Source organism: Numida meleagris, chromosome Z, assembly GCF_002078875.1.
Source record: "Numida meleagris isolate 19003 breed g44 Domestic line chromosome Z, NumMel1.0, whole genome shotgun sequence".
Classification (NCBI taxonomy): domain Eukaryota; kingdom Metazoa; phylum Chordata; class Aves; order Galliformes; family Numididae; genus Numida; species Numida meleagris.
The window spans coordinates 21,379,414-21,402,466 of record NC_034438.1 but is presented as its reverse complement, the minus strand read 5'-3'; the positions used below and the strand labels follow the sequence as shown (position 1 = coordinate 21,402,466).

Below are 23,053 nucleotides of genomic sequence, written 5' to 3'. Positions count from 1 at the left end.
TAATTACAACTTAAGCTGATAAATCCAATACAGAGAGAGAGAATGTCCCAAAATCAAGGTAGGCCTTACTCTACTACTGACGATAAGACGGCTGGAGAGCGAGGTGCTGCCAAGACGAGAGATGGTGGAAAAAGGGACGAGGTCTCGTGATCTGCAAGTTTTTATACTGTGAGCTTTTATCTTTTCCCTCCAGCTGGAAAATGGTAACAAAGCAGCAAAGTGCCGTGGGGACTGTAGTAGTCCTTCTCTTCTGAGAACCAGGTATATCCACTACATGATGTTATGATGTGGAATACCAATAACCGAAAATCATAAAACCATGACACTAGTAATTGTTTTTTCCCCTTATTCTATGTACATTCTGAAATGTACACTTTTGTTGTTGGAGGTTTTGTTTGTTTGTTTTATTTTTAACATGAAATTTGGAGCTTTCCAAGACATGTTCTAGCCATTTTTTTGATCTTAGCCAATATAAACAATGTTCTTTTTTGTTTCCTTTGTGGGAAAAACACAAGTCCAGGCAAATCACGGAAGCTGTCCCACCTCTTGAGGCTTTTGTTAAAAGGGACAAGAGAGCAATGCTGAACCTTAAAAAAAACAATAAAATAAGTAACTATGCAAACTTCCTCATTTTTAGAAACACATTGTTACAATTTTTGTTTGCCCTAGTCTTTAAACCTCTAATCCAAGTTTTAAAACCTTTAGGTAGCAGCATAGAGAAGTATACCTAACCACATCTTACTGATATAGTACTACCCAACAGCAATGAAAGAAAAAAAAAATCTTCCCAAAACCAACATCAACGACCAAATTTTTCCAGGAACTGTATAAAACATTCAGAAGTCTGTTCCCTAGGACACGCAATCTCTGCGCCTTTAACACCTAGCCATGACATTTCTTTGCCTCAGTGAACAGCAGGAACATGTGAAAGGAGGCCATCAGTCTACCAAATCAAAGTCCTGATGCAAACTGTGGTATCTGAGCTGAATCTAAAGGAAAGTCCATCAAACAAAATAAATAGATATACGTTAAAAAGGCACCTCATGTAAGGCTGCAAACAAAACTGTAACTTGTGATAGCTGCAGGTAGGAAAACAGAGGTAACAGCAGGGAGCTTTGAGGGACCTTCTGGAGGTACCATGAAAAATCACCTGTCTACAAAAATTACAGCAAAACAGCATGCTGCTGAGTTTCAGCAAGATTTCTATGCAGATGGGGATTTACTTTTTCTGCACCTGCTGTCAGTAAGCATTAGACCATGAACATCAGCAAACATTGATTAAGCATATTGCTGAAATGAATCATTAGGCAAAGAAAGAAAGTGTATCAGAAACTGTAGATCATCAAAGACAAATGACTTATCCTACATCAATTTACGGCAGAATAGAGTATTTCCTACTTATGAGTTCAATGGAAATCAAATCCAATTGTGCTGAAAGTTTTGTAAATTCTTGTTTTAATAAATTCTACCCATCAGTTTTGTTCAACAACTCTCAAAGTCCAGTAGTCTTCAGCCCCAACAAAACTATGGAGATCAGATTACTGGTTGGATGCTTAAAGGGGTAGTTCCTGTACTGCAGCTCTTTGGAGAAATAATGCATTTATCTGGTAGGAGGGCCTGGAAGTGTGGCATGGGAAATAGCAGCAGAAGTCTCTGCTGACTTAAGAATCTACCAGCTGAAATGTGATTCCTCCACTTGTTACCAAAAATTCACTTTGGAATTGTTTTGGCACAATGCAAGCGTCAGAGCTCAACTGTCCTCTCTCTCTTCACTCACTGTGGAGCATAAGCAGCCAGAACATGGTCAGCAATATTTAAAGCAGTGTGGTGGAGAGAAAGATAAGCATGGAAAACCTGAGTAGCTCTTTTTCCTGGTAGAACAGGCTTACTGAAAATTAGACGTCAAATATCCAGTGAGCATTTTCTCTCTGGCATCACAAAAAAAAAAATGTGAATAATTGCAAGCTTAGTGGGTCATTTTTGGCACGATTTAATCCGTGTTCCAGCTATGTTTAACAGCACGAGGTACTATAGGTAAAGGTTATCTGTAACATATTGAAACTCTTGTTTCTGCATGTTAACAACATATTGTAGAAGGGTTTCATTATGCATACATGCTAAGTTACAAATAAGCTTTGATAAATAATAAAAATGTTAACATATTGCTCTAATAAATAACATATGTTTCATAAGGGGTTTAATTGCTGAATGCCTGTGCATCTCCGGATAATCCTGAGGTTAATGGAGTTTAAAGGATCAGACCTGTTTTGTTTCCCAAGGATGGAGATTCTGATTGCAGTGAAGAAATTTTTATGAAAAGATGTCCCACAGTGATGCCCACATGAGCTGTATGTCACAGCCAGACAGTTTAATTGAACACAAACTATTTTGCATGCTGGAAAAGGAGTTCTGAATACCATGCTACCTGATAATTATCCACAGCCACTGTAAGGCTTAATCAGCCTGGGCAAATGAAGTAGCCATCCATGGCTATATGCCTGACTTAGGTGAGAATGATCACCAACTTCTCTTCAGGCTAAGCTTTAAAAGAATCTTCATAAGTAACTCTATGCGGTTTTCCTCCATCTCAGCTCATCCCTAACGGAACAGTTATAATGCTGGAAATTCTTTAACTCCTCACAGCAGATTCCTCCTAGCCCACATATAAATGCCGGAGCATGTTTAACCTTAAAGAAGGTCAGCTGGAAAGTTCTGGGAAGGAAAACTGCATGTGTAGAGAGTTCACAGTAAAACAGAAAGAACAAAGGAGGCTATATTCTGACTTGTAAACCTTATTATGTACTGATGAAGTGTGTAACTTTTAAATCACATTTATTATTCCCCACAAAGCTGACTAGTGTACTATGGCTCTTCGTAAAGTAAAAGACAGCATCTTAGTTGAGTGTTTTGATTCACAATATTTTAATGTCTTTTCACACTACATACTGAATGCAAAGCTTTCCTATTGCCAGTGTTTCAGTTCTTTATTCCCATATGCAGACACATTTTATATACCAATCACTTTGCTATTCAGCTTTGTTTGCAGAAAGCGGAAAGAGCAGTAATATTTAGCATAGTAATTATCCTTTTAGCCAGGCAATTTTTCTCATGAAAATAGGATCTCAAGCATCTAGTGCAATTCAGTTACTAGAGCACCTAGCCTCACTAGAGTTACTCAGGCTAAATACCATTTGATAAGACTTAAATGGAAATTAATGATATACATTGATGCACTGAAATTGATTTTATTTTAATTCACCTAGCTCAGATCTAAGAACATATTCTGCTTTTCTATTTGCATTGTGAAAGCTTTGATGGGCAATATTTTGAGGTACCAGTAACTGGATACTATTAATGAGAATACATTACCTCTGTGCTCAAATGACAGGCATTCATTTCAGCGCTCGTAATTAATATCAGGTGCTCTTATGCTTAGGAACTTGACCGTCAAGTTATCTGAAAGCAAAGTAAATTGGATTTCTTCTGGTTTCGTTTTCATTTTAATTTTTCCTTTGTTCTGGTTGGGTTTTTTTGTTTGTTTTTGTTTTTGTTTTTGTTTTCCATCGGTGTGAAGTGGTAGGCATTTGTTTATTTCTAAATCTAGGATAAAATAAATATTGATGTGCAGCAGCCAGAAGTAAGGGGATACTGTCCAGCCAACACTTTAAAATGTACATTTTGAAGAGAAAAGCTGAGGCCCTTCTAAGAACTATTGATCTCCTCCTTAAATAGCCGGAGGGAAGTTTGGATGTGTACATTACAGGTCTAGCTATTCCCAGAAGAACGACACAGTACTCAAATAACATCACCCACCCCAAGGTGGCCCTGCAAGCTTTGACAGCATTTGGAAACTCATCACAGCCAAGACATCTGATTAATTCTGATAGCAAGAGACTTAAATACTGGCAGGGCCTATTTACTAAGTGCTGCTGTGCACCTGGTTTGAAATGATAAACCTCCTGACAAGGGCTGCAACTTTCATGTTGTGCCGAGAGCTGAGGGTACTCCTGGGCTGAGCAAGGAGGGAGGGCAGCCTTCAGACCTCAGCTCCAGTGTTGCAACAGGGACAGGCAGATGGTGCTCGCAGCACAGACGAGGCCCTTCTGTATCCAAAAGGACACAGCCTACACCCTCTGACAGGAATCTAGCCTTATACTAACCACAGAGCTGCCACATTCATGCAAACTGATAAGCACAGCAGGCTTTCAGAGAACTGCCTTCTCCATGCCAGCCCTGCATGCCATGCATTTGCGGAACATCACCTCAGGCCCCTTGCTCTCGTACAGCCTGGTCTGTTGCCACAGAATGACAGGAAAGCTGCTGTCCTGCACTGGGGGAGAAAAAAAACTGTGGAGTTTCTGGAAAGTCTTTGGGACACCTGGTGTCACAGAGCCTGGAGAATGCAATAGTGTCTGAGGAAAAGCAATTTTGACACCAAGTTCACCATTTGTATTCACAGCAGAGATTCTTTAGTCTATAAACAGGCATCACAGTTAATGAATTCTGTGTGTTTCATCACATTTTACTATTTTAAAATATGAAAAATACAAGAGAAGTGTTAACCAAAAAATGCACGGGAAAGCAGATACAAAAGGAAGCCAGTGGGAATGGGAAGAAAGAGAAAAATCAAAGCTGCTTAACAGACATTTGCACTTATACAGTCCAGCTCTGGAAGTGGGGGAGGGAAAGGAGATTTAGGCCTTAGAGATATAAATCCAAGCGAGAACAGGAAGGAAGCTTTAACGAGGAGACAAAGGAGAGAGCAAGCAAATCTCAACAGCCCTAAAGGGAGCTATTGCTAACAAAGGGACAGAGGAGATGTCTGCATGGAAGCTGATTTAGAGGAGGCCAGTCCTAACAGTTGGAGGTCAAGCTGCCTATTTCCTAAGCTATGCCACTGGTGCAGCTAGGAAGGATCTTGGTCATTAAATCTGTTATATATATACTTTAAAATGCTTATCTTTTGTAACTGTGTTTGCAAACCAATAAAACAACAGACAAGACAAAATACAGGTATCAGTACATCAGACTGTAATCCCAAGGAACATTATGGGCTATCTGGCACTGTTACTGGTTATACTGGTTACTGGTTGTACTGGTTATATCATATTGTCTCAGTCACTAACAGTTGCCACCAGTGACCAGAGGTGTGCTCATGCCCACTTCATAAACTTAGGATTTGCTGTTTCGTAGTGTAGCCACCAAATCTGGATGTGGTAGCCAGAAATGCTTCTATAACCAGCTAGGGCGGGAATGGCATCTCACTCCTAACCTAAGATTCGTTTTCTTCATCTCTCCAGGCTTTCCTCTTGTAAAACTGGGACATGAAAACTAAAAATCATGGAATCTGAGATCTTTCTTGACCTTTAAGAGCTGCAAAGCTCACTTTTGCACTGGCACTTGGAGCTGGTTGCTCCAGTTTCTGAGGACAGTCAAAACACACAGAGACACAGATCTCTCTTCTCCAGCCCTGAAAATTCCAAAAGGACAGAAGAAACACAACTATGACACAGTTAGATGTAACCACTATGATGTAAGTAATATGCTGTGTGTTTGGACTCTCATGCCTCAGCATGGTGTTCAGGTGTAAAGGACTCAGTAGGGGCTTAACCTAAGTACGAAGCTTGGAACAGTTTGCACAGAAAGCTCTAAGTGTTCTTCCTTCCTTGGGCCTCATCACACTCTTCATCTCACCAGCAGCAAGTTCAGTGTACTGCATGCATAATAACTTAAGAATGGTAGGTCTTTCCTATTAATATCTCATCTTGGAAAGTCATTGGTTATGCATAAGTTGGATAAGACATATTTGCTAGAAGTGCTTGGTATAGATGGACACAGAGGCAGATGGGATAACTGACAAGCTCTATTGTGTTCAGTGTGAAAATGAAGTCAGAAGCCCATTGGGAAGGCTATGGCAGAGCATAGCTTGGCTTTGCTATGGCCTAGAGATGATAGGAATGCTTAGGGACAGTAAATGGACAAAACAGAAAATGTTGTTGAGAAAATTCTATTTCCCTAAATTCAGTCTCTCGTTCCTCACTACTGCATTCCTTTGAGATGCCATCTGCCTCAAGGCTGGAGTCTTTGAGTCTAGAGGGACCAGAGAGACTCCCATGTTGTGAGAAGCAGCACGTGCCAGAGCTGCCAACCATGGCTCCTTTCCTGCACAGCAGCAGAACCAGCAGGGCTGCTGAAGCTTTTGATGCTTCCTATGCAAACATAGACTGGTGCCATTCCAAGACCTAGAGTTTCCATGAAGCCACCAAGAGGAAAGACAGGTGAGTAGCAACTGTACTCTTGTCTGTACAGGACCAAGAGCAAAAGGACTGTGTACAGACCTCCCTAGCCATTCACTCCAAGCACAGTTTCTCCATTTTTAAGCTGCTTGCTCAGCATTTGCAAATGTTATGAACAATTTTTTTCACTGTTGAACTGCTTGTGTGGAAGCCTCTTACCAGTCTTATGGCTGAGCATTTCTGTATCTACAGACCTGCTGTTCTCTGTTTTAAAAATCCTGTATGTGCCTCAAAAGACATCTCCCATACAGGCAGACTGTAACCTCTTCTTTGCACTCCTGTCCTTCTGGCACAAACAGGCACAAGCACTGAAGGAGCCAATACTGCACACATGGAGTAGTATCGTGCATTTTAAAAATTTGGAAAGATCTCTCTAATGTGACTTCATTGCACAAAGTTTATTTTGTACATCTGTTCCCCCAAGACATGTACCAGCTCTGACAGACCTTCTGCAGCAGTTTCACATGCACTGTTCTATGTAACATTAAGGAAAGCTTATGAGACTCGTTAGGCAAACACAGCATAGCCCAGCAGGCTGTGGCACTCTGCCAGCACTTCCCTACCCCCCCCAAATCGTGACAAGCAATCTAAAGCAATGTAAAGAGTTATGCTAAGTATATCTCCAAAATAATGCATTGCACTTCAAAGAAACTGCTCTTCCCCACCGCCCCCATCCACCTCCTGAGAAGCAGAAAGTGCTGAGGAGCAGACTGTGTGGTATTGGGATGCAGTTCACAGGAGACATGCACTGTGCTCTTTCACCCAGCAACTCCTGCAGTGCTGTCTTTAAATTTTTAATAAAAAACATGTTGAAGGTACGTGCTTCCCCTTTTATGAATGTAAAATGTATTTATCATTTATAGTGGAAGCAGATAGACTATGGATGCACGCCTGCTAATTTTCCAAATGGTAGACCAGCATGAAGACACTACATATAATTCCTGGCTGGAGAGACAGAGAAGTCAGAAAAACTCCTTTCCTGCTAGTGGTGGTTGCTCTGAAATTTATCCTCTGATAGATCTTCTCCTAAACACACAGGGACCAAACACAGTCCTGTGCTTTGTGTATTATTCTAAACTGTAGAAAAAGGTGAATAAAACAATGTCAAATCAGAATAGAGTATTTTGTGTAAAGTTTACCCAGGTGCAAGTGATTGCAGAAAGGCCAGGTTAATTTTTGCAATTCTTAGTATTTTTAATCAGGTGAAATTACAAGGGCATGAACATGAATCAGCACCATATGCTGATAAGTTTTTGTTACTTCACTCAGAGCCAGATATTTCTGCCTCTGCATAGTATCTATTACGAGACCATTTTAGTATTTGTTTTCAGGTAAATGAGAATTTCAGAAGGTTACAGAAGAGCTCGAGTTACCAGCTTAATTTACTCTTCCAACTTCGTAAAGTTTCTGACTGATAAAAATTTGGAACAACTGATCAGTTGTTTCAGTGATTTATGTTTGTGAACAACAGAAACGCAAAAGCAGGATCTCATTTTGCCTTGAGGGTTTTCTGAGATCCTTGCAGAAACTAGGACTGAAATAGTGGCTGGACAGCAAACAAATCTGATAATAAAAATCAACTAACTGCTCAAACACTCTTTTAGCTGAATTGAATTGAAAACGAATATACAAGTAGAAAATTTTCTAGTCTGCAGGAGAAGATGCAACCTGCTTTTTAAAATGATGTAATGTATGCACACATCCAGCTGCAAATGCTCAATTATCTGTACTTGTGCAACGACACATAAACACACACAATCTCAGAGTAGGCCAAGTTCTGATGAATTCAGAGATTTCCATTCAAATGGGAAAAATGGCTGATACCATTCTGTAAGTTATATAACTAGTAGTTTTGTCTGAAAATGCTATATACTTAATTCTGAGTAAGAGCAATGCAATAATAATGAGACTTATGAAATCTAAAAGACTAAAAGAATCACCTTTTTATTGTAATTTTGCTTGTAGATTACATGTCTTGTTTTTTTTTAGGAATACAGCTGGGTTAGTTTTCTGATTGCTTATAGACTTTGGAAAAACTTTGTTAACTTTTTGTGATGATAAATTTTACCAAGTTTATTTTTTCTGATTGAGTGTTTGCATCCAACAGTAGTGTTATCAACTACCTCCCCGTACCATCCTTCATACTGTTTGCCAGCAAACCCTTTTCTTTCATTCCCGTTTGTCCCCAGCCTTGTTTTTCTGCCTTTTTTGTGTGCCCTCTCTTCTGACAATAAAACTAACGCTCCCTCTTAAAACGCTCTAAAAAATACTCCAACAATCAATCATATTATTCTGTATCCTTACATCTCTTCTCATTCTGCATTTTAACAATGCAGGCTCAGTGAGACACTGATTATGTTTCTACAGGAAGCATTATTCTGAGAGCTGATGCTACAAAAACAACCAGCAACATGTTTTTGCTGGATCTAAGGCCAAAGCTGGGCATTGTTCTACTTAGATCCTGAGTAATAAAAAACTCAAACTAGATGAGCAAGTTTAGATAGACTAGCGTAGGGAATATTTTATGTACCATAGACCTGACTATCCATGGATAATTACCAGGACGGGATTTAAAGTATGCAGATATAAACTGAGTGTACAAAAACCCATCTGGAGTTCACTGTTCACTGGCTTGGATAAATGCAACATTAAAAATCAAATAAATCCCCAAGCACAATAAATCATAAGTGTTATGCCTAATGTGACAGATAAAAGAATTGTGGAACTTTTTTCAGTATTTTTGTAAGATGCATCCTCTGGAATCCAATTTCAGGATGTCTAGAAATTTATTTTTCAGACTTCACACTTTTCTTCTTTAAAGATTTTTTCTCCTTTCCTGTATCCAAGCTAGTATTACTAAGTAATAGAGTGGGAGCTAATCCTTTCCTGCAGTACAGTTTTGACTGGGCTACTCAGAGAATCACAAGATCATAGAATCAGAATCATTTAGGAAAAGACCTACAAGGTCATCAAGTCCAGCCATTAACCTAGCACTGCCAAGTCTACTACTAAAGCATGTCTCCAAGCTGCTTCAATCATAGCGACTAACCAACAGCAGCAATACCATAAACTCAACGTGTTTAACCAGCATTTGGTGATAAGAACAGAGTCCCTATTTTAACTCAGTGTTACTGGATATGATAAGCAAACGTAATTTCTAAAATATGGTGGGAAGTGAAAGGAATGACACCTCTGGAGGTTTTTAGTATGAATATAGACACATAACTGCTGGAAAACTCAAGAGCTCTTGCCAAAAAATTTAATGGAGCCAAGTCTATGGACACCAGCTGAGTTCAAGGACAGAAACATAGAGCACAGCCTGAGTGAACTGAGGGAGAATGTAACCTGCAGGCGTTCAAGACCAAGTTGAATGGGATCCTGGGCAGCCTGATATAGAGGCTGGCAGTCCTACCCATGGCAGGGGGTTGGAATTAGATGATCTTTAAGGTCCACTCCAACTTAAGCCATTCTATCATTCTATGATTCTATGATAACCTTGCAACAGGGGACAGTGGGTGCTTTTCTTAATTCTCCACTACTGACTTTAATCAAATCTGACACTAAACATTATTCAAAAACTGAATCTGACTGATAAAGATATTTTTTATTATTTCAAAAAGCACTTGTATCTGCCACATATATGAAATAACTTACATGTTCTGCGCAGCGCATTTACCACTAAAATAAGCATTTTAGGCCCAGTCAATTATCCTCAAAACAGAACGGTACATTTTCAGGAACTGTTGATGAAACTACTAAGCAACTAGTAAATATGCTTAAGCACAGAAGTTATCTAGCAGATGATGCAGGAAATTCCAGAATTATGACTATTCAAAATTATTTTGTCTCCTAAGGCATAGTACTGTCCAATTATCCAATCACACACTGTTCCCCACTTGCAATCTTGATTCTGGCATGTCTAGCTTTTGAGTCTGATCTGTGAATCTTGATAGCAATATTTTCACATATGTGTAATGTAAACACTGAATACACACGAAGAGATTGCACAGCACAAAATAAGGCAGATTAAACACATCATGCAAATAATAACAGGCTTTCAGATTCAAAATGACTACAGGTTGGTTGCTTGTGTTTACAACCCCATGGGTGGGGAGCTTGAAAGAATTTGTAAAACTGTCTTGTGCCTTTTCAGTACTATGCTGAGACAAAAAACTCCAGCTGTGGTATTACTGAGGTTATGTAATGTACACATATGTGTATAAATAACTGAATGGACATAGGAAAGGTCTTCATAGATCCTCCATTCTTTCCGTAAAAAAATATTTAGTACAACTAGTTAGTTTTATTCTCATTTAGTCTGGTAATCTAAAATGAAGTCGTAAGTATTTTACAAGCTTTGGTGCAAGAGAACATAGACAGCTAAAATTATGAATGGACACATAAGCGCACTGACAGCTCTAAAACTTCAAATTGTCTGCAGCTTCCAAGGAGAGTCAGAATATTTAAGTTATTGTCTACTGCAAACTGCCATCTAAAAATGCGATCTTACATATTGATCATCAAAATAAAGCCCCAAAAATGCTATCATATTAATAACTTCTGTAATAATGTTTATGTCAAATACCTGATCCTAAAAGTACTTCATTTGATTAACAGGAGTAGTTCTGACAGGTAATCTAGTATCCGCAGATGAATAAGACTATTTTCCTTACTAATTTTCACCGCGCTTAATCTTCAGGATCAGCTCCAACATGTCACATTTTGTCCTCCTTTACTGTAGTTCTGTTGAAAACTATAGAGAAATATTTTATTTTTCCAACATTTTCGTGACTATTTACCATATCTCCAGATCCTGAGTTTCAAAAATATCTCAAGGGATTTTCAGTCAGAAGAAATATTGTATTATGGTTGGCTTGTTCACCAATTTTCACTGCTACCACACAGGAAAATAAACATGTTCTATGCTAAAATTAATCAAATCCAGCAATCTTCTGTCAGTAGTGCTTTAGCTTCTTCTTTCAATACTTCATCAATCACAGATAAATCATGATGGCTGGTGAGGCACCAGAGAACTGACATGGCAGTGTGTCAATATCTGTGACTGAAGTATTGTTGTTGCCTGGTAAATTATCAGCAGCAGGGATTGTTGACTGAACCAGCAATTCCCTGGAAGTTCAGAGCCATTAGGGCACATTACTTTCAAAGTCTGTCAGACCCGGAAGATTAAAGACATTTTAAACATACCAAGGGTATAGCATTTGTTCTGGGCTATCCTTGTCCAGGTTCAGAGTGTTTTCATCAATAGGTGTGCACTGAGGAACCATCACTGAAAGGACAAGTTACCAGGGTGGTTCCCTGGGGTACCTCTGGCCCTATAACAGGACATTTTTTAATCAATGAGACAGGAAAAAAACAAAGTCATTACAGCATTACAGATAACATTTCCAATGGTTGCAAAGACTGATGGAGTGCCACATGAGAGACCAGATCCTTCATCCCATGTAATTTTAATGTCTGGAAGCTGGGCAAAGAATGCGCATTTAATGAAGTTAAATGTAAAGTCACACAATGCAGAAGTAGTGACTGATGATTGGTGTCCCCTGTGCCCATTATCACTTCAAAGTGATTACTTTATGTCATTTTTGTGTTTTAAACAACAACTAGTTTTGCACCATTCCTGCAGTTACCGAAGTTGTGCCTTACAGAAGACAGGTTTTCTAAGTCTTACTGATTCTGTGAATGGAGGGCTTTGTGCAGTGCTTGGAATACAAGGTTTCTCAGCTAGAAAGAGCTCAAGCAGTGATTTAGCTGGGGGCTGTCATTAACAGGTCATGCTAAGGTCATGCTAGGAGACATCAGGGCTTGGCCAATCAATCAGAATGTGAAATGATCAGTTTTTCAAAGCAAGGGTGATTGTGTATAATTTCCCTATAATTTCCCTATAGTTTTAGTTAATTGAACTTGCTGATTTTGGAGGTGTACAAAACAAGAGATTCTAATCATGTGGTCAGGTCAGGCTGTCAGGCACAAAGTAGGAGAGAACAATTTTAGTTTTGGCCTTAGAATAATCAGAGATTGTATTGCTGTTCCATTTCTGATATCTGTAATTGAATAATCTATCAGAGATTTCGTAAATGAATACTTGCATTTGCTCTTGCATCTTAGCATGGCTGAAGTCAAGAGTATTTTCATGCTATCTGCTGAATTCTTAGACATTCAGTTTCTCAGACCAGGGTGATAGATATTTTGCAGGGCTTAATATCATAAAACTGTGGCACCAGTGTTGCCATCTAGCTTTATGAGTTCATTCCAGAGTTGGCAATGCAAGAAAATACATTTTCACTTTTTATTCACATATTCTATTTCACATATGTATTAATTATTATTTATTTTTATTCCTATGTTAATTCTTTCCATTACTCACCTCTGTGAAAAACATATCTAAGAATTATCATTCAAATACATATTCATCAATATATGTCACATAATCTTCACAAACTTCACTTACATTAAGGAAAAGAATTCCCCACACCAAAGTCACCGTAACATCCTTGTAACACCGACGAAGATGGACAATTTACAGACAGTCCTACCCTCATCCCTTCACCACAGGAGGACAACACAAGTTCCCCATAACTGTTAACATTCTGACAATGTCCAGTCCACATTTTGTTCATCCTCTCTCCCAGTCATTGTTCATACCTCAGATTCCTCAAGAGCCCAGTGTTGGCCACCAGGAAGGACTGTGATGGTTCAACACCAGTAGGTAGCTCAGCCCCACCAGGCCGCTCTCACACTCCCATTCCTCAGAAGGACAAGAGGAGAAAATATGTTGAGAGTAAGGCACGTGGGATGAGGTAAGAACAGGGAGATCACTCAGCAACTACTGTCATGGATTAAACAAGCTCAGCATAAGGGAGATTAGTTGCCTGTTGCTAACAGACTAGAGCAGTGAGAACTAAAAGCAAACTGCAGACACCTTTCCCCCATCCAACCTCCTCCACCTGAGAAGTGCAGGAGAATGAGGAATGGGGCGGCTGCAGTCAGCCCACAGAGCTTTGTCTCTTCACGGCCACTCTCTGCCCCTGCTCCATGTGGGACCCGCCCGCTGGATGCCATCCTTCCCCAACTGATCTGCATGGGCTTCCCATAGACTGCAGCTCTCCAAGCGCTGCTCCAGCACGGCTCTGTACCACAGGGAGACTTCATCAATCCATCAGACAAACATATAGCACAATCAAATAACAGGAAACTGAAGTGAGAAAGTTAAAATTGGAAATAGAATTTTATTACTGTTTTAAATGAGGAATTATTAATTAAGGAATTATTGAAAATATTGTACTGTTATATCACCTACCACTGGCAACTTTCAGCTAAAGCTTCAATGTTTTTCTGGGAGAGGTACTGTGGTTAAAGAAGAATTTGTTTATTTAATCTTATAGTCTGTGCTGTAAACTCAAAATAGACAATTACAGATTGATCCACTCTAGTTTGATTATTTAAATCTTCACATAATAAAAAAGTCTTTACTCTCAGCGAACAGGAAAAATATTGTTTTTCTGTGTAAAAATCTGTATTCCAAATTTTGTTACACACTGCTAGAAAGTGGCGGTATTTCTGCGGATTAATATATTTATTTATTTTTAATGGAATAAGATCTGCAGAGTCCTGGAATCCTTTAAATTTGGAGTTGGTGTCTTTTTTACCAAATGAAAATGTTTCTGTTCCTGCAGGGTAACATGGGTTTAGCTAAGAAAACTGTCATTTCTCCTTACCAGAAAACACAAGCCAATTGTGGGCAACTCAGCTGAGTATTCATTCCATAAGGCTCTGTTTCTCTGCTCTGCTACCTTGGTTTTAATGAAACCCGTCCTTGTGCTTCTGCTCGCTTTGAATTAGCTATTCTTTATCCAGTCAAACTGATTTACTTTTTTGTCTCATGACTGCCCAAGTATGGAACAAACTTCTTTCACAACCATCTATACCACTTACAGATTGTGTTCTTTTTTATTTCCATTTATTCTTGTAAATGTGTTGAAACACAAGAGACCAAACACTTCAATTTTTATCATCATTTTATTTAAGAAAACACTGCTGAATTCTATGTTGTCCCATGTACAAAAACCTTGCCCTTTTATTTTACAGCTTCAATTGCTTGTGGAAAGCAGGAACCCCTTTGGGCTAACTTCAAAAAATATTTTGAAGGATTGCTCTACTTCTTTTTTTAAATTACATGTTATTTTTGGGAATAAATATTCTGTAATCATTTTAAATCACAGAAATTCTACTAATTGTTTTTGCTTAATTCAAGCAAATACACAGTATTCGTTGTGGATTATCTGGAAATCTGTTAAAATACTATGTCTATATGCTGCATATAAATGTTTTGAAAAAATGATAGGGATTTGAAACCTAGGAAGACTACAGCTGGAGTTTTGTCATAGTATCAAGTATAACCTCTATGTTCTGTATTTTATATTATGCACAGATGAACTAGGACCCATAAAGATTAATCAAAGTTCAAGAATGAGGACAAAGAAGTTTGGTGTAAAGTTACCTCTTATAATTATAGTTAGTAGACTTTATTTTCTAGTTCCTGTGTCTTCATTTATTCAGTTACTGAATTCAGAACGGTGGAACTTTTCATATCCCTCAATTGGTATATATTTTACATCCAATAACTCTCTGGAGGCACAAGACTGGAGGGAACCTCAATATGTCATTAAGTATATTATTGCTTTGCCCCAGAAAGAACAATTATGTCAATGTCATTTCTGACAAGTATTTTACTAGTTCGTTCTTAAGGGCTTTAAAAGATGGAGATTCCACCAATTCTCTAGGTAATTTATTCCAGTGCTTCACTCTCCTTCCAATTAAGCTGCAGTTTATACCTATTATTTCTAGGCAGAGAACATGAAGAATGGATTATTCCCTCTTTTTGAAAACATCTTTTATGTATTTGAAGATTGTTGTGTTCCTGCAGTCCTCTGCTTTCCAGGTTAAATAACCCAATTTGTTCAATCATTTTTCATAGGTCACATTTTCAGACACCTGAACATTCCTGTTTTTCTCTACTGAATTCTATCCAACTGTTCCATGTATAATTGGCAAATTACTCTGAATGAAGCCTTTAAATGCTGAATCAATAGGAAGGATTCCTTCACGTCTTGCAGGCTACACTTAAGGTTATAAATTCTCTTTGATCCCAAAGAACTGTGGTCTTTTTTCCATCAATATGACACTGCTGAATCATGTTGAGCTAGCCCACTGTATGCCCAGCTTTAACCTCTTTGTCCTTTCCTGCAGAACTGCTCTTTAAATTTCTCTGACCCATCCTGTCTATGAAACGGATAACGCCTGCCTAATAAATGTTTCTCCATTGATCGGTATCTGATTATTTTCAGATCATACCTCCAATTTGTAAAGATCATTTTAAATTGTTATACCATTCTCAATATATTCACCCTCAGCTTGATTCCATCTACAAATTTAATAACTGTACTCTGTACTCCATCATCTCAGTTATTAGTGAAACTATTGAACAGCATACAGAAACAGATGCTGCTCTATACATCCTTCTATTTTGACAATGATCCATCAATAAATGCTTTCTCAGTATTGTTTTCAAAACAGTTCTGAATTTATATTTACCCAGCTCACATTTCTTTAACTAGCATATAAGGTTGTCACTGTAGAATGCTAAAAGTCTTTCTAAAATGAAGATACAGTATGTATAAATGCCTTTGGTCCATCATGCTTGTTTTCCTGTTAATGAAGGGAGTGCAAGTATTAGCTAACTGAAAATATTGCATATAATTGACTGAAAACAAAATGCAAAGCCTGACTGGGTGAAATCCTTGCAATGGATTGTCATTACCAAATTGTGATTCTCCTCCCACAGTGGGGTCGCCTACCCTCCTACTCATTCTTCTTTTATCTAGGCTCCACAGTGTCTTGGGAATCTGAAGTACTTGCCATGCCTCTGTAAGTAGCAGAGAAGGTTGAGCTGCATTTAACTTTTCTTAAATGAAAAAATATTCCAAATTGAATCATGGAAACATAGGATGGTTTGGGTTGGAAGGGACCTTTAAGACCATCTAGTTCCAATCCCCCTGCTGTAGGCAGGCACACCTCCCTCTAGACCAAGTTGCTCAAAGCCCCTTCCAGCCTGGCCTTGAATGCTTCCAGGAGGGGGCATCCACAATCTCACTGGGCAACCTGTTTCAGTGTCTCACCTTCCTCACAGTAAAGAATTTCATCCTAACATCTGGTCTAAATCTACCCTTTTCTAGTTTAAAGCCATTGAGAAATAAAATAGTAAGTAGTTAGTGAACAATATATAGCAGAAGATTAAAAATATATACATATGATAAGGGAAGCTAAAGATGACAGAAGAGGCTGTGGATGGCAGAGTTGAGTCAAATAAGAAATAGCCATTGAAGTTTATTCTGAACAAGTGAAATTCTAACAATGGTGTAGGCTCATTACTTGATAGAGATGATAGATTTATTCACAATGAAGCAGAAGTAAAACTGTTTATGAAACCTTTCCATTCAATATTTGAAATAATGAGAGATCACAGAATGACGATTCTTGCATGATGAAGTACTTTCTAGGCTAGTTGTGACAAAGAACATTTAACAGCTAACTGCATTTAATCATTTCTTTACATGAACAAGCTGGGAAAACTTGCATCTAATTCATACATAAACTGTATAAGGAACTCTCTGTGTCACCTATCTTAACATTCATTAAATTCTAGGCTACCCTGGAAATTCCAGAAGATAGAAGGAATGATGTTCTGCCAAGAGTCTTAAGGGAGCAAGTGCAGTGAGCAGGATAAATCCAGGAGAGGAAGACCTACTCATGAGGCAGCATACGGTTTTAATAGATAAAATTTCATAGTGTAACAGATTTGCAACAGATTTATCAAAATTACTTTAAAAATATAGAAAAATCTGATATTTTGCCCAGTTAAAACAGATGGCAGGCACTGCAGTGTTTCCAGACACCAGCTTCAAGTTTTGAAGGAGGCTTAAAATGAGGTAAAACAAAAAAGTAATTGAGCTGTTAGACATACTCTCTAGTAAACAGTTATTCATACCAAACCACTTGTCACTGATCCATCAGTTATATGAGGAGCAGACCGAAATTATTCTGATGCAATTGGCACAGGTTACAATACTTTAACAAATCAGAGAAAATACATACCCTCCCGCTGATCTACGCTTGGTTATGTATCGTATTATTGTGTTAATGCTTTTAAAAATGTTATCATCAAAGCAGCTGCCTTCATGATGTGCTTTGTATAAACATTTTGTATTATCATCATTCTTGTGATCCTACCTGAACTGAGCTATGCAAATTTAAACTTTGCCTATAATTATCAGAAAATGGAAAACTGCCATATCAGTGTCCAGTCACACTGCAGAAGAGCAGATGGGGGACACGGGAAGTTCTCCATTCTCTAAAAGTCAAACCCATAGAAAGTGCTTCAAACTGGAGATGCAAGAACAGATATCAAAACCAACCATTCCTGAAAGTTTGGTTATCAACTTTCATATTCACTCAACTTGCTAACCTTTGAGTCCAGCCGAAAATAGGACAGGAATAGACAGTTGGAGTTAAAGCAAATCCAAATTACATTCAGAAACAAAACCAAACAAGTCAGGAAAACAACATTGACTACTGAGCCTTCTGCCCAAAGGCCATGGATGAGGGTTTCTGTGGATACTACATGCAGCAGGTACTTTTACTTGCTCTCGCAAATCCTTATTTATTTGTTTTTTTAATCCATAGGTTAAATCCCTTGGATCCTGGATCTAGCTCCATCCCCTAACACCAATGTTGCAAACATCTGGCTTCTTATATTTCTATGAAAATGCATCCCTGGGAGACTGGAACTGAATTCAGAGAATGAAATTCATCTTGCCCCAGAGGTATTTCAAGAGCACGATTCACATAATCCTAAAGTAAGCACCTAAACTAGGTCAGATGAATCAAAACTTAAAATCCCTATTTCTTTCCCTTTTCTGTAAATAGACCTTCAGTGACCCTTCAGGTACCAGTGTATTCACTGTAACTGTCTAAATGCAGGAGAGAAAAGTCCAAAACCTACACTATCACCTAGACTAGATGATTTCATTTTATTATCAGTTCTCAGCTCTAACAACCTAACACACAACAGCAACACATTAGTTACCTAATTCTTTTTGTGAGAACTTTTCTCGCAGTATTAGTCTATAATTTTAAAGGTCTGAAGTTTGGTTATTATGCAAGCATTCCCCACTTCCCACAACTTTAAGCACTTGTTTACTGACCAAAGCAAGAATGTCTAGACACCTGCGTAAGAAGGTCTACCAGTTGCAAAGACTGCAGTTTTAAGTCAGCGTGGATCAACATTTACTCATTTTTCGGCTTTGAGTACAAGATCAACTCTAATTCCTTTGCACTAACATCTGGACCATTTTTGGCTCTGCTCCATATCCTATTTTAGGTCAAAACGTCCTCGATGTCATAAATGAAGGACATAGTACTTTGTTTCACTTGTAAATGTCAGGAAATATAGCGTTATCACCTATGTTACCAGTTGCACTAATGACATTGCAGACTAGGCTACTCTATCTTCATCAACGGCTACGCATCAGCTGAGACACAGTGCTGCTGATGACCTGAGTCAAATACTAGTGAAAAGACGTCTTTATTATGTAGGTCAGTGATAGGGCTCATTTCAGCAAACACCTACAAATCGCACTTCAGCAGAAAAAATTTTCTCCTTGTCAAAGAACTTTTTTTTTGAAGAGTGCAAAGAAGACATGAATGTACCGTGATCCACATGCCTAAATGTGCACACAAGAAGCTCTTCATAGCTTTCTGAATATTTATACTAACCTCTCTCCTCATACCATTTCGGTCTGCTTTTGCAATGATTCTGTTGAGTCCTTCCAAGCCAAGCTTACATTCTGCCTTTTCAGATGCCATAAGAAAGACAGCAGACCGAAATGTGCCAAAGACATCATAAAGCAGCATAAACAAATCCAGCAACAAAGGACACTATACAGTAAGACCAGTGCTGGACTCTAGCCATACTTATACTGGAAAGAAATCCCTGCATATTAGCAGAGTAAAAAAGTCTTTAATTTATCCTCAGTTAACATGTGTCTGAGACAACTATACACAGAAGAACAGCATGTTGGAGGGAAGATTTCTCTGAATGACAAGCTACATTCACCAGCCATTTAAGTGTAGGTTTCTTTTACTGTTGCACAATATTAATGTATTTGCAGTTTTTTTAGACTAATTTTTAGGTTTTGGGCTAATTTTTAGACTAATCTGTAATTAGTTTGCATTTTTTTCCCCTCTGCCAGTATTTAGTGGGGAAGGAAGCTAATGAAAACAAGCTCCAAAGCATTACTCAACACTGAAATCTAATCAGCTTTCTATTTGACTTATATCTACAACTAGCACGTTTAAATAATGCATTCCACCTCTGGTTTTCTGTCTATGGCTGCTGCCTTAGATGTTTTTCTGTAAGTTTTTCATAATCAAGGAGGGATGCATTTAGAGCATCTTCATAATCAAGGAAGGATGCATTTAGAGCACTTTTGTGTTCATATGTTTTAAAATTACAAACGATAATAAATTAATTTCCATTAAAATTATTTTTTCTATTCAGTGAAACTTGCCCCACTGGAATCCTCTTGCTCTTTTTTTCTCACATGCAGATAAATAAAAGAAATATCTTGAGCTACTATGCACCATCTGGATAAATGTCAGCTAGATCCCTACCTAGAGGGTTTGGGGTTTATTTCTCAAGAGGGAGGGTGTTGGTTTTGCTTTTCTTGCCTACAGTTTGCACAGCTGAATAATTTAAAAAGGTCTACGTGCTGAAAGATAAAATGAAGATGGAGTATATTGTTTCTGGCTACAATCCCCAGTGCTGTAGGTGGCATTTTCTGCTTACACAGCTTGCACTAGTATTGCTAACAAAAATATATTTGAATCATCATAATTAAAGCTGTGTCAGGTAAGATTTTCCTTAACACAAAATACATTCACAAATAATACTGTGTACAAGCACCACTAATATGTATTTAATTCCTATACCTTTTTATCTCTAAAAGAATTATTTGATCTTTCAGTGAGCTCACCAAAATTACTGAGTCCTAAATAACAGATCAAAACAGAAACCAGATAAGTATTCTGTGTAAATATTTATTGCCTTTGAAACAGGGGATATTTTCCAAATAATTAGCAAGCTGACAAAAGGAACTGAACCTCAAATTCTCTTCCCATCAGAGTTATGTACAGCAGAGCTGACAGAGGTGAGTGTCCATTGAAATAGACGGAGTACAAGGATATCATATGGGGCTTTGAGCAAATCGAAGAATTTGCAGTACAAATAAGGGAATTAGAATTTTGGAAAGGTCAAAGAGAAGAAGCACTATGTCCAGCACCAGCGAATGTTAAAGCTCCAAAATGACTGAAGATCCCTGGTTTATCTAAATGATGTTTTCTGTTTATGGGATAGAGGGAGGTCTCTCTTTAGAAGAAATGCCATGATTCTGCACCAGGTGCTAGTACCATGTGTTTATCTCATGGTTTTTGTTCTTGTCTGCACTCCCAATTTTGTGTACAATTCAACCCTAATTTTCTTCCGCACAAAATTCAATCTCGGGTAAAAAAAAGCTGTGTATGTACAGCTGCACAGTGTCATTCTTCAGACTGCATCTTCCTGAACTATATATGGTGCTTTATTAACAATGACAGTATTTTGTAATTGAATACCCAGATAAATTCTGTGTCAGGTCAAAGTGGTTTATTTACGATCAATCTCCAATTGATTTGCCTGTATAGATGAAATATTTGCATATCTCCTCAAACGCTGAAGAGAACATATTGGGCAGCCTAGTGAAGCATCCCTGAAGAGCTAGTAGTTAGAGAAGGGTCAAGGTGAGGGTCAATACAATACCTGCTGGACCAGCAGTGAAGTCATCATTTTGAATTTATTCTCAGCTGAGAGACAACCTCATTTGCTCCTGTACACTGAGAGAGAAAAACATTTTTAAAAAGGCATAGGTGGAAATGATAAAAAGAATAGGGAAAGAAAACTTAAGGACAAAGGGAAGAAAGCGTGAAAGAAGACCGGGAAAGAAATCCATCCATAAACAATATATTTCTATGCAACATTAGGAATCAGCAGCTTGGTTGCTCCTTACTACCTCAGTGCTGTTCTCTTCCTGCCTTCACTGAACAAGTGAGGCTTACACAAAGGGCTGAGTGGAACCTTAGGAAACCATTCAAATCGCCCCTCTACCTGAGCAAAGGCAGCTACATCCCTGTCTGCGTAATCGTAGAATCATAGAATCTTTAGATTTGGAAGGGACCTCTGAGGGCCATCTAGTCCAACTCCCCTGCAGTGAACAGGGAAACCACATCTAGATCAGGTTGCCCAGTAATTCCTTGTAGATGTTCATCTAACTGTCTAAACACCATCTGACTGTCCTTAAAGCTGTCCATAGTTAGACATTACACCTCATCCCCAGGTAGCCTTTTCCAAACCATTACAAGCAGCTTCTATTCTCTAACTTGGTCATTTTAAACCTTTTTCTTTCAAGATTACTGTGCCTTTAGACATAGCCAATTGCAAATGCAGGACCTAGCTAAATGAAAACACACAGCTCAGCTAGTTTTTCTCAGTTACTTCTCAAAAATCTTTTGAAGACAATCCATATAGCAATTTTTGACATATGCAAAAACTAAATGAATTTTATTTAACTTATTTCTCCATAAGTAAAATTTTCTAGACCTTTCAACATTCAAACCTCTTTGCATCCTTTCTACTCTCACTCCAAATTCTTTATTGGACTGAGGCAATAGTGCGATATGACACAGCACTCCAACTGATGTCTTGCAGTCTCAGAGTGAGAGGGAGGACAGCTGGCCATTTCCACAGGCTGAAATTCACATTACTTACCACTGTGGGGTATCTGTTCTTGGTTTATTTGTTTGTTTTGGCAAAGAGGAGAAGACAAGGCATGATATTGTTGACTTAGTTCAGTTTATAAGTCTACAATCTACAAGTCAAAATTTGCTACTTAAGTAGCTGTTCCCTTTTTAATTTGTGCAGCCTATTACTCCTGCATAAATGCAGTTTGTTTCCTCTGTCCTCGGTGAACAGCATCCTATTTATTTTAGGCCACACCTTCAATTTTTCAAAGCCACTTTAAATTTGAATCCTGTTTTCCATCATACTCACAGTCCCTTGCAGATCTTTAGCAAATCTAGTAAGCACGCTCTCATTCCTTTCATTTTTGGAGATCCCCTGAGATCACAGCATTTTTATGACTTTGCTAAACTGTAGGAATAAGACATATGCTTTTCTGCAGCACTTTAAAGCAGCAACAAACAATCAATTGGAGTTTGAGGATATTTGTCCTCAATAATTCAGTGCAGAACTCCAGGAAGATGGGGAATGCCTACACTTCCTTGAAGAAAGTCGTGAAGTCATTGTCAGTGTTTTAAGTCCCTCTCCCCTTACTATGCTTCTTCTACAGGCTTAACAAAAGCAAGTGTAGAGTCTTGCACCTGAGATGGAATAACTGTGTGCATCAGTGCAGGCTGGGACATGACCTGCTGGAGAGGAGCTCTATGAGAAGGACCTGGGGGTCCTGGTGGATGACAGGTTGGCGATGAGCCAGCAGTGTGCCCTGGTGGCCAAGATGGCCAGTGGGATCCTGGGGTGCATTAAAAGGAGCGTGGCCAGCAGGTCAAGGGAGGTGATCCTCCCCCTGATC

General features: G+C 38.6%; 1 long non-coding RNA gene across 1 annotated transcript in view; it reads left to right on the top strand.

Moving 5' to 3' along the window:
* The window catches only part of LOC110389722, a 33,992-nt gene continuing 16,490 nt past the window's right edge, over positions 5,552-23,053 (top strand). Inside the window, exons 1-2 of the long non-coding RNA XR_002433352.1 lie at positions 5,552-5,738; positions 18,057-18,229. This is a non-coding gene — a long non-coding RNA (uncharacterized LOC110389722). The remainder of the gene's footprint in view (positions 5,739-18,056; positions 18,230-23,053) is intronic.